Here is a 13,099-nt window from a genome sequence, read left to right on the forward strand (position 1 = left end):
GCTACATAAGTACGCAGCATCAAACCAGCAGCAACTCCGAATCGTGGGAACATACCCTTATTGTTAGGAGGTATTAAGATTCTTAGGCTCTTCTTGCACGAGACATTAAGCTACAAATACAAATGTTTTAAATTTTTGAAAAACAATACGATGAAAAATTGCAATAAGTGCCCATGCTGAGTGGCATTTTCACAATGTCAATTTCACAGATGTCTAATTTTAGTTAGTTCATTGGTTACAATATATATATATGTGTGTATGTATGGACTGGGCGGGAGATATGTTTCACTGAGGCTATTAGGTTCAGTGATTTGAAACCTGGAAGTCTTCTCCAGCATGTTAAGTGTTCAGAGGGCTTAATCGGCTATATTTGGGGCTGGGTTGTTGTGAACGGCTGAAGAGTGGTTGGGAGGCCATCCACCATATAAATAAAGGGTAAATACACAGCCCTTGGACTCATGCATTGTTCAATATGCCTGGAGAGGCTAACTCCAGACTGGTGCTCGTGTTTATGCTAAACTGAACCTTGTGTTTGGTAATCCTGAGCTGGTGGATCCCCACAGCCATACAGACTGTATACCATTTTTTTTTTGCTCACCTGTTTTGCCCAAAAGACCGTGTTTATTTTTGCTTTGCACTGGTTTGTGCCGCATGTATATAATAAACCAGAGAAAAGTTTAAAGAAATAGTGTTTCTGTATCTATCTCTGTGTGCAGCCAAGTGAGCCAATCAATCACAATATATATTTTTAAAACTCAGCTTTTATGGTTTTATTATTGTATGTCAAACGTGCAGCAAATTTTCAGTGATACATTTCTGCTTCTTGTATTATTGTATAGTGTATATGTGCTAATTAATAGTTTGGGGATCTAGAATAGCTCAAATGGCTTAAAAATAGATAATACATTCTATCAAATGGAAAATGTGGGCTCACTTTTTTATTGATTTTTTCTTTATTTCTTGAGTATTTATGTTTGTGGGCTTAGTAAAAAAAAAAAATAACAATGTAGGATCTTTATTAAAATTTGTATTCCATAAATTAAAAAAAGCTAATTTAGTAGATCTCTTCCAGTGTGACAGAAGTCTCTGGGCTACGCAGATTATCGAGTGAAGTGTTTTGGGGCAACGTATTTATAGAGTAGAAAAAAATCTATCACATCATGAAATACAATTTGAGCTTTAATTGACTTTGGAAGAAATGTAGTGTTTATGTGAATTGCATTTAGAAAAAAAGTTTATTGGATTTTATAACTATCTTAATTTCATGCAGATTGCAGTATACAGTGTAAGAAAATGAAAATTGCACTGTAGCACTTCAGGCAGTGCTTTAAAGTACATATGATTATTCCACATTTTTCTAGCTAATTCCCTTAATTAAGGCAATTTAGTCATGTTTTCCTGCATTTGTTACCCACACATAGAGGCTAAGTTATAATATAGTAGCTGAAGAGCCCGGCGTTGCATGGGCATAGTAAATATCTGTGGTTAGTTATAGCACCTCACTTCTCTTATTTTCCCATCACGCCTTTCATTTTCCCCCTCACATCTCTCATTTTCCCCCTCACTCCTCTCATTCCCCCCTCACTCCGCTCATTCCCCCCTAACACTTGTCATTTCGACATCACATCTGTCATTTTGCGATCACTCCACTATTTTCCCTCAATCCTCTCATTTTGCACTCACACCTTTTCATTTTCATCTCACACCTCTCATTTTCACCTCACACATCTCATTTTCACCTCACACCTCTCATTTTCCCCTCAGTATATACATGTTTGTCATCTCCCTTATATATAGTATACACCTGTATGTCATCTACTGTATATAGTACATACTTGTATGTCATTTCCCCTGTATATAGTATATACCTGTATGTCATCTCCCCTGTAAATAGTATATACCTGCTGTATGTCATCTCCTCCTGTATATTGTATATACCTATGTGTCATCTCCTCCTATATATAGTATATACCTATATGTCAGCTCCTGTATATAGTATATACCTGTATGTAATCTCCCCTGTATATAGTATATACCTGCTGTATGTTATCTCCTCCTCTATATACCTATGTGTCATCTCCTCTTTTATATAGTATATACCTGTATGTCATCTCCTCCTGTATATAGTATATACCTGTATGTCATATCCTCCTATATATAGTATATACCTGTATGTCATCTCCTCCTGTATATTTTATATACCTGTGTGTCACCTGCTCCTGTATATAGTATATACCTGTGTGTCACCTGCTCCTGTATATAGTATATACCTGTGTGTCATCTCCCCTGTATATAGTATGTACCTGTATGTCATCTCCTCCTGTATTAGACCTCGTTCACACATTATTTGGTCAGTATTTTTACCTCAATATTTGTAAGCTAAATTGGCAGCCTGATAAATCCCCAGCCAACAGGAAGCCCTCCCCCCTGGCAGTATATATTAGCTCACACATACACATAATAGACAGGTCATGTAACTGACAGCTGCCGTATTTCCTATATGGTACATTTGTTGCTCTTGTAGTTTGTCTGCTTATTAATCAGATTTTTATTTTTGAAGGATAATACCAGACTTGTGTGTGTTTTAGGGCGAGTTTCATGTGTCAAGTTGTGTGTGTTGAGATGCGTGTGGCGACATGCATGTAGCGGCTTTTGTAAGATGAGTTTTGTGTGGCGACATGTGTGTAGCAACTTTTTGTGTGTCGAGTTGCATGTGACAGGTTAGTGTAGCAAGTTGTGTGAAGCAAGTTTTGTGCATGGCCAGTTTTGCGCGTGGTGAGTTTTATGTGTGGTGCGTTTTGAGTATGGGCAAGTTTTGTGTGAGGCAACTTTTGTGCTTGTGGCAATTTTTCCGCGTGTGCAAGTTTTGCATGTGGCGAGTTTTCCATGAGGTGAGTTTTGCACGCGTGGCTAGTTTTGCGTGAGCCTAGCTTTGCATGTGGCGAGTTTTGCATGTGGCGAATTTTGCACATGGCGAGTTTTGAGTGGCGACTTTTGTATTTCGACTTTTATGTGGCGAGGTAGGTGTATGTGTGGTGAAACGTGTGCTGAGGGTGGTATATGTGTTCAAGCACGTGGTAGTGTGTGGCGCAATGTGTGTGTGTGTGTTCATATCCATGTGTGGGGAGTATCCCATGTAGGGGCGCAACCTTAGCAACTGTACGGTATAAACTCTTTGGTGCCATTGCTCTCATTCTTTAAGTCCCCCTTGTTCACATCTGGCAGCTGTCAATTTGCCTCCAACACTTTTCCTTTCACTTTTAACCCATTATGTAGATGGGGCAAAATTGTTTGGTGAATTGGAAAGCGCAGGGTTAAAATTCCGCCTCACAACATAGCCTATGATGCTCTCAGGGTCCAGACGTGTGACTGTGCAAAATTTTGTGGCTGTAGCTGCGACGGTGCAGATGCCAATCCCGGACATACACACACATTCAGCTTTATACAGTATATTAGATTGCTGGCTCCCCTCACTCTTTTTTTTGCATATTTATCATATTTGATGTTCTTAGTCCTTGACCTAAATATAAGAGAAATGAGACAACATTAAATAGGTTGTTGCATGATGGCACTACCTCCCCATATAGAGAGGCATGGTGTCTGTAGCAAAGCCCAGGAGAGAAGTAAAATGGGCTGAACAGGTAGCAGTTGCGCTCAACCCTTGGTTCCAGTGGGGACCCAAAGGTCTTTCTTCTACTGTATATAGGAAAACACCACAATAATCCATGGAATGTGGTAGATTTGGGGCTCATTTGTAGTTGCATGGCTGGCCATACATTTCAAATTACACCCCATAATGTACCTTATTACACCTACTGTATGTATCGGAACTGGTATTTTTTATTGGGGACATGCCCCAATTCTGGGATACAAAATGCAAAAGCACATCCACATATTAATGCTGGAAAGAAGCTAGGTAAATTCAACTGAAAACCTAAACCCAGTAATGAATAATTAGCAATAAGAAGCTCGCATTTGTCCGCTAATCTTTCTCCCTTGATTCAAGTGGTTTTGCAGTAAAGAAAAGTCAAAATGATATTACGGAAATGTAAAAACTGATTTTAGGAAGTATCTACTACATTGCATAACTTTTCTCCATTGGAGCACAATTTTAAGCAGTGTCGGGATCTTTGCCCGTATTGTCTACTGTATGCATGCAGAGTCTGAAATCTTTCTCCTGTCTAATGACAGGCTCAGGTTGCTGCTATAGCCCTATCCAATATTTTACATTCTAGCAAAAACCGTATACAAGTAGGAAAATGTTTGATTACAAACTCGGAAATCAATTAAATCAATTAGATTTTCCAAAAATCAGCCCCAATGTACCGTATTGTTTGTTCTAAAAGAAATAATTACCCTTAATTCTCACCACCATTCCAAAGGTCCAGCTCATCAGTCACCTGACCACTGCAGCCAATCATTGGCCACAGCGGTCACATGCTCAAAATTGTATTACTGAGTACAGGACTTCCCTGGTTTCAGCACTTACTGTCGGTGACTGATGGATTGGATATCATGACTGGAAAATGGACAGATTTAATCGCTATTTCTTTATATTATACACTCTCCACCTCATCACCAATATTGTAAAATCTCAGAAAACCCCTTGAAATGTCCAGTTTTTGGCTTTAAATGTATTACTCATGCACAGAGTCATAATAAAGCCAAGTAAATGAAGCTTATATATATTGTAGGTGAACATTTCCTTTGTTGCTTAGTGAATATTGCATGAAGCGAACTGAAGAACAAGATCTGCGGCTCTTCTGAAACATCTGTAAATTTGTAAACTCATTTTTTTCCTATAAAAATACAAGTCTGAAGAATCTTTTCTAAATACTGTGTGAACATTACTGTTCCTTTGATCAATTAAATGTGTTGCCACACTCACTGCCAGTAACTGGTTAGTGCAGTCTGAAGGCATCAGACTATCCTTATACTAAAGGGAAAAAGGGGTAACATCCATTTTTTAATATATTCATAAATGTCACAATTACCTTTGCACACACATTTAAGTTCTTTCAATACAAAAGATAGTCAGGATTTGACCATTGTGGCTATCTACATGTGTTGTTTCCTGAAACAAAAGGAAGTCTAAAAAATCCCCAGTGACCAGTGTGAAAATTGCAAGAGTTCAGTCCTTTATTTTTAATAGACTGTGATATGTAAAACAAATCTATCATCTATCATCTATCTATCTAAAAATACACACCCAAATTGCTTCTGAGAATCTGTTTTGTGTACTGTCACTGTTTTGCGAATACATTGGACTGATGAGGTCCCAGCTGTCAGCAATGCTGTCCAGTATTACTGAATGCCATTAGCTGTTTGGCCTAGATAATCATTCAAACTTTACTTCATCTGTCTTCAGAGAAGAGAAAAATGAATGTTCTGGAATGGAAAAGAAATCTTTCCAGTTAGTAAGCAACACTAACGTAGAATAATTGGTACAGAATATTTCTGGAGTCATAGGATTCAGCAAGATAATCATGTGCAATACAGAAGATTTCCCTCAATCAGTGCAAAATGAGGGAGATGAAATACCACCCACACTTCAAAGGCACACCATAAAATCACATTAGCATTTTCCATGTCTGTTAACTCTGGTAATATTTGAAGTGAATTAAAATAATGCTACTTAGCAGACCATAGCATTCATGTTAAATTAGCAAAAACAGATGATTAGCAGACTAAAAGCTTGTTTAAAGTGTAGGCACGAAGAAGGGGGATTGTTGTGAATTTGGATTCTGGGCTCCCCCGGTGGCCGCTTGTGGAATTGGACTTGTCATCCTCTTTCCTGTTTCACCTGTTTCCATCAGTAGTGGGTGTCGCTATTTAAGCTCATTTCTCTGGTGGTTTCTTGTGTCCAGTATTGTGGTTTATTATTAGCCAATGGGGTGGAGTCAATCCCCTTCAGAGGAATAAGAGTCTCCAAAGGCTCTAAATCAAAACCACAACGATTGGCAAAGGACCAATCCATAAGACTCAGAGCGGCGCCAGAGTCAACATAGGCGTCCGTGGCAATGGATGACAAAGAGCAAATCAGGGTTACAGACAAAATAAACTTAGACTGAATGGTGCCAATGGAAACAGACTTATCAAGCTTCTTTGTACGCCTAGAGCATGCTGATATAACATGAGTAGAATCCCCACAATAGAAGCACAATCCATTCATCCGTCTAAAATTCTGTCGCTCGCTCCTGGACAGAATTCTATCACACTGCATACTTTCTGGCGTCTTTTCCATAGACACCGCCAGATGGTGCACCGGTTTGCGCTCCCGCAGACGCCTATCAATCTGAATAGCCATTGTCATGGACTCATTCAGACCTGCAGGCACAGGGAACCCCACCATAACATCCTTAACGGCATCAGAGAGACCTTCTCTGAAAGTTGCCGCCAAGGCGCACTCATTCCACTGAGTAAGCACAGACCATTTACGGAATTTTTGGCAGTAAACCTCAGCTTCGTCTTGCCCCTGAGATAGTGCCATCAAAGTTTTTTCTGCCTGAAGTTCCAAATGAGGTTCCTCATAAAGCAAGCCCAAGGCCAGAAAAAACGCATCCACATCGCGCAACGCAGGATCCCCTGCTGGCAATGAGAAGGCCCAATCTTGAGGGTCACCCCTGAGCAAGGAAATCACAATCCTAACCTGCTGAGCAGGGTCTCCAGCTGAACGAGACTTCAGGGACAAATAAAGCTTACAATTATTTCGGAAATTCTGGAAGCTAGCTCTATTCCCTGTGAAGAACTCCGGCAAAGGAATTCTCGGCTCAGATACTGGACACAAGTAACCATGCGTATCAATCCGGATCACCAGGAGATTATTCGTTTCCTGGTGCTGTATAATTTACATGACGATTTGGTACTGGGATTGCCATGGTTGCAGTCTCACAATCCAGTCTTGGACTGGAGAGCAATGTCTGTGTTGAGCTGGGGATGTAAGGGTGTTCATGGGGACTTACCTTTGGTTTCTATTTCGTCGTCCATTCCCTCTGAAGTCCCTGAGTTCCTCTCAGATTATCAAGACGTCTTTGACGAACCCAAGCTTGGGTCGTTACCTCCGCACCGTGAGTGCGATTGTGCCATAGATTTGATACCGGGTTGCAAATATCCAAAGGGTCGTTTGTTTAATCTGTCCGTGCCGGAACATGCTGCTATGCGGGAATATATAAAAGAGTCTTTGGAAAAGGGACATATTCGTCCATCTTCTTCTCCCTTGGGAGCTGGGTTTTTCTTTGTCTCAAAGAAGGACGGCTCTTTGAGACCATGTATTGATTATCGGCTTCTGAATAAGATCACTGTTAAGTACCAATACCCATTGCCATTGCTTACTGATTTGTTTGCTCGTATAGAGGGTGCTAAGTGGTTCTCTAAAATTGATCTTCGTGGGGCGTATAATTTGGTGCGGATCAGGCAGGGGGATGAGTGGAAGACCGCATTTAATACGCCCGAGGGCCACTTTGAGTATTTGGTCATGCCTTTTGGTCTTTCTAATGCCCCTTCAGTTTTCCAGTCTTTTATGCATGATATTTTCCGCGATTTTCTGGATAAATTTATGATAATATATCTGGATGATATTCTGATTTTTTCTGATGACTGGGACTCTCATGTCCAGCAGGTCAGGAGAGTTTTTCAGGTTCTGCGGTCTAATTCTTTATGTGTGAAGGGGTCTAAGTGCGTTTTTGGGGTCCAGAAAATTTCCTTTTTGGGGTATATTTTTTCTCCCTCTTCCATTGAGATGGATCCCGTCAAGGTGCAAGCTATTTGTGACTGGACTCAGCCCTCCTCTCTTAAGGGTCTTCAGAGATTTTTGGGCTTTGCCAACTTTTACCGCCGATTTATTGCTGGTTTTTCGGATGTCGTTAAACCACTGACTGATTTGACCAGACATGGCGCTGATGTTGCTAATTGGTCCCCTCATGCTGTAGAGGCCTTTCAGGAGCTTAAGCACCGTTTTGCCTCTGCCCCTGTGTTACGTCAGCCTGATGTGAATCTGCCTTTTCAGGTTGAGGTTGACGCTTCGGAGATCGGAGCTGGGGCAGTGTTGTCGCAGAAAGGTTCCGACTGCTCCGTCATTAGGCCTTGTGCCTTCTTTTCTCGCAAATTTTCGCCCGCAGAGCGGAATTATGATGTTGGGAATAGGGAGCTTTTGGCCATGAAGTGGGCGTTTGAGGAGTGGCGCCATTGGCTAGAGGGGGCTAAGCATCAGGTGGTGGTATTGACTGACCACAAAAATTTGATTTATCTTGAGACTGCCAGGCGCCTGAATCCTAGACAGGCGCGCTGGTCTTTATTTTTTTCTCGCTTTAATTTTGTGGTGTCATACCTACCGGGTTCTAAGAATGTTAAGGCAGATGCCCTTTCTAGGAGTTTTGACCCGGACTCTCCTGGTAATACTGAACCCACAGGTATCCTTAGGGAGGGAGTAATTTTGTCGGCCGTTTCTCCTGATCTGCGGCGGTCCTTGCAAGAGTTTCAGGCGGATAGACCGGATCGTTGTCCGCCTGATAGACTGTTTGTTCCGGATGATTGGACCAGTAGAGTCATCTCTGAGGTACATTCTTCTGCATTGGCAGGTCATCCCGGAATTTTTGGTACCAGGGATTTGGTGGCAAGATCCTTCTGGTGGCCTTCCCTGTCGCGAGATGTGCGAGTCTTTGTGCAGTCATGTGACATTTGTGCTCGGGCCAAGTCTTGTAGTTCTCGGGCTAGCGGACTGCTGTTGCCCTTGCCTGTTCCTAAGAGGCCTTGGACACACATCTCGATGGATTTTATTTCGGATCTGCCTGTTTCCCAGAAGATGTCTGTCATCTGGGTGGTCTGTGACCGTTTCTCTAAAATGGTCCATTTGGTTCCTCTGCCCAAGTTGCCTTCTTCTTCTGAGTTGGTTCCTCTGTTTTTTCAGAATGTTGTCCGATTGCACGGTATTCCTGAGAATATTGTTTCTGACAGAGGTACCCAATTTGTGTCTAGATTTTGGCGGGCATTCTGTGCTAGGATGGGCATAGATTTGTCTTTTTCATCTGCTTTTCACCCTCAGACTAATGGCCAGACCGAGCGGACTAATCAGACCCTGGAGACATATCTGAGGTGTTTTGTCTCTGCTGACCAGGATGATTGGGTTGCTTTTTTGCCATTGGCAGAGTTCGCCCTCAATAATCGGGCCAGCTCTTCCACCTTGGTGTCCCCGTTTTTCTGTAATTCGGGGTTTCACCCTCGATTTTCCTCCGGTCAGGTGGAATCCTCGGATTGTCCTGGAGTGGATGCGGTGGTGGAGAGATTGCATCACATCTGGGGGCAGGTTATGGACAATTTGAAGTTGTCCCAGGAGAAGACTCAGCGTTTTGCCAACCGTCATCGTCGTGTTGGTTCTCGGCTTTGTGTTGGAGATTTGGTCTGGTTGTCTTCTCGTTTTGTCCCTATGAGGGTCTCTTCTCCTAAGTTTAAACCTCGGTTCATCGGCCCTTATAGAATATTGGAGATTCTTAATCCTGTTTCTTTCCGTTTGGACCTCCCTGCGTCCTTTTCCATTCATAACGTTTTTCATCGGTCGTTATTGCGCAGGTATGAGGTACCTGTTGTACCTTCAGTTGAGCCTCCTGCTCCGGTGTTGGTTGAGGGTGAGTTGGAGTACGTTGTGGAGAAAATTTTGGACTCTCGTGTTTCCAGACGGAGACTCCAGTATCTGGTCAAGTGGAAGGGTTACGGCCAGGAGGATAATTCTTGGGTCAATGCATCTGATGTTCATGCTTCTGATCTTGTTCGTGCCTTCCATAGGGCTCATCCTGGTCGCCCTGGTGGATCTGGTGAGGGTTCGGTGCCCCCTCCTTGAGGGGGGGGTACTGTTGTGAATTTGGATTCTGGGCTCCCCCGGTGGCCGCTTGTGGAATTGGACTTGTCATCCTCTTTCCTGTTTCACCTGTTTCCATCAGTAGTGGGTGTCGCTATTTAAGCTCATTTCTCTGGTGGTTTCTTGCCGGTCAACAATGTTATCTGATGCCTCTCAGTGCTTGTTCCTGCTTCTGACAACTACTAGATAAGTTGGACTTTTGTCCATGTTTCGTTTTGCCTATTTGTTCCAGTTCACAGCTGAAGTTTTGTTACTGTGTCTGGAAAGCTCTCGTTGATCAGGGATTGCTACTCTGGTGTTATGAGTTAATGCCAGAGTTTAAGGTAATCTCTGGATGGTGTTTTGTTAGTGTTTTTCTGCTGACCATGAAAGTATACTATCTGTCTTCTGCTATCTAGTAAGCGGACCTCAAATTTGCTAAGGCTATTTTCCTGCTGCGTTTGTTGTTTCATCTGAACTCACCGTCATTATATGTGGGGGGCTACTGTCTTCTGTGGAATATTTCTCTAGAGGTGAGCCAGGTCTTATATTTCCCTCTGCTAGCTATTTAGGTCTTAGGCCAGAGCTGGGCATCTAGCAATAAATAGGAAATGCTACCTGGCTATTTCTAGTTGCGCGACAGGCTTAGTTCATGGTCAGTATAGTTCCATCTTCCGAGAGCTTGTCCCTCTATAGGCTTGCTATGATCTCTGCCTGCAGAGATCATGACAGGGGATATAGTAGAGTAAATCTTTCACATTGCATACATCTCTAGATACTTTAATAAAGTCACGTTCATGAAACATAATTGCTGTAACTTCAAATACACTTTAAGACCTCATGTATTTGAGATTATCACAACTTACTGTGTGTTTAAGGCCGGTGTCACACTTGCAACTGCAGTGCGAGAAACCCACTTGAGTCTCTCGCCTCAATACCCGGCACTGCCACCGGTGCTCGGGACGGAGTGTGCGGCTACATGTATTTCTATGCAGCTGAATGCTCCGGTCCGAACCGCCGCCGGCAGTGCTGGGTATTGAGGCGAGAGACTCGTGTGAGTTTCTCGCATTGCACTTGCAAGTGTGACACCGGCCTAAGACAATTTCTCAGCAAATTTTCCTTTCCATAACCCCTCCTTTATGTGTGTAATGTAGAGTAAATGTATTAAAATATTGATCATCATCTTTCCCAGTTTCCAGCCTTGCTCTGGTACTATCTGGCTCACATGGCCTAAAATCAAACTAGCCAGATCACACAGAGGTTTATATGTGCGCCGAAAGTCACATTATCAATGTAAGCTTGTGGAGCCTTGCTCTGGGTTTCATAGGTTTACATGGGGGAAGCCGCTACCATCCAACATGGTAGACGCTCTGTGAGCCTGCAAACGTGAAGAGCGTTCACATGGGATAGAAGAGGATAAAGAGATGCTGAAAAGTAGAGAAAGAAGGCAATTGGCTATTGTTTTATTATATTTTGCGAAAACTAATTTCCATAATTAGGAGGTGTTAGGAAAAATAAATTCCTGAGACATATTCATCTAGATCTATTGGTATTGGAAAAGTATACACTAGTAATACAGCACACATATAAATCTGTGGACTCATACCATACCTTGTAATCTCTTTGACTTCATAAAAAGGCATATGTACTCTGTTCCATTGAATGTCGCATGAAGAATATATTGATTTCCCCACTACAGAATTACTCTGTAATACGGTGCTTTATGGAGGCACTATACAAAAAAACATGAAGACCCTGATTCACTAAGACTGAGATTTTGTATAGGGGACATTTGATTAAGGGGGACGTTGACACAAGATGTGTTAAATTCATTAAGAGACCCGCAGCTCCATAATGGATTTTGTGGATCTTTTAAAAGTACCAGAAACATACGCCACATCAGCACAATTACACTATTTCTATCGTCATTTGCGCCAGCTTTGTGTTGTAAATAATGATGAATTGAAGAATTTGCCTGGAATGCTTGACCATGCCCCATCCAACCCGAGCTTTGCTCCCTTTTCAAATAGTTGAGGGAACTGGCTGGAACTAGTGTAAAAATATCAAATGTTAAAAAAAGAATTTGTGCAACTTTAAGTTGTAAACATTTGTGAAATTTCAAGTTGTTTAAGCCAGAATTTTGGCAGAACCTGCTTCATCAATTGGTGTAGAAACTGCTTGATGAATTGAGGCCGAAGTGTCTATGGCTTTGTAATATGGAACATGAAGTCATTTTTATGGTTTGCGTAAGTTAATCTATGACTGATGTATACGTAATAACATATCTCCTTGGCATTTACAAGCCAGACTCTCTATGAATGGACCTATATCATGCCATACTTATAATTTTAGATACAACATTTTGATACAAAATTGCATGAACAATACTACACTACTACTGTAACATTAGCATACGTTGGCAGAAAAACCTTCTCAGATGTATGACCTTTTTTGGTCACCATGTGTATGTGACCTATTAATAGTTATATCTCTTAGTGAGACTGTCAGGTCCAAATTAATAAGTTGGCAGTCATTCTGTGTGACTGCAGACTTATGAATCCTCCCAGGGCACTCACTGTGTATGGTGGGCATTCGCCAGTTTCTGGACCAGGACTGGTGGGTACATATGCATTTTACACGCTCCCAGCCAGAACCCATCCAGTGGGTGCAGTTTCACTCCATGCACCTTTATTGAGCAAGGCTATGCCCTCTAGTTGGCCAGTCGCATCTCTAGGCAGGGTGCGGTCTTGCGTAATACAAGTGTATGGAGGGAGCCATGCACACTGGGCAGGCTCCAGCCGCTCACACAAATTGACTGTAGACTTATCGATTTGGACCTGGCAACATGGCCATACTAAAATGGTCTGACAGACTGCGTAAATACATATATGCCGAGGGCCCTCACTACCACGTTTAAGCATCTATTGGTGATGCCCTTATGTTCACTTATCTACTTTTATTTAAAATATATACAGTACTTCATTTTCAAAAAGATGGCAACAACATCTTGAAAGATTACCTACCAAAGTAAGTGCTATATGCATTATATAGAAAAAAATACTATTGGCGCACGGTATACAGTACGTTACCCATACAAGACCTTTTATGACATACTGTTCTAAAGCCATAGATATTAATATTCATTGGTCCCAGCCTTGCAGCTAAAACAGCTTCCTATGTTTTGGGTGGGCATGTGGAAATATTTTCCAATTCATCCAGAACTTCACTGGAATTCCGCGATGTTTGAACAGAAAAAGGCCATCCCTGAAG

General features: G+C 42.0%; 1 protein-coding gene across 1 annotated transcript in view; it reads left to right on the forward strand.

Annotated features, from left to right (window-relative positions):
- TMEM132B (transmembrane protein 132B) overlaps positions 1-13,099 on the forward strand; it is a 1,073,183-nt gene that overhangs the window by 1,045,571 nt on the left and 14,513 nt on the right. The gene's annotated exons all lie outside the window — the stretch shown is intronic.

Source organism: Ranitomeya variabilis, chromosome 1, assembly GCF_051348905.1.
Source record: "Ranitomeya variabilis isolate aRanVar5 chromosome 1, aRanVar5.hap1, whole genome shotgun sequence".
NCBI lineage: Eukaryota > Metazoa > Chordata > Amphibia > Anura > Dendrobatidae > Ranitomeya > Ranitomeya variabilis.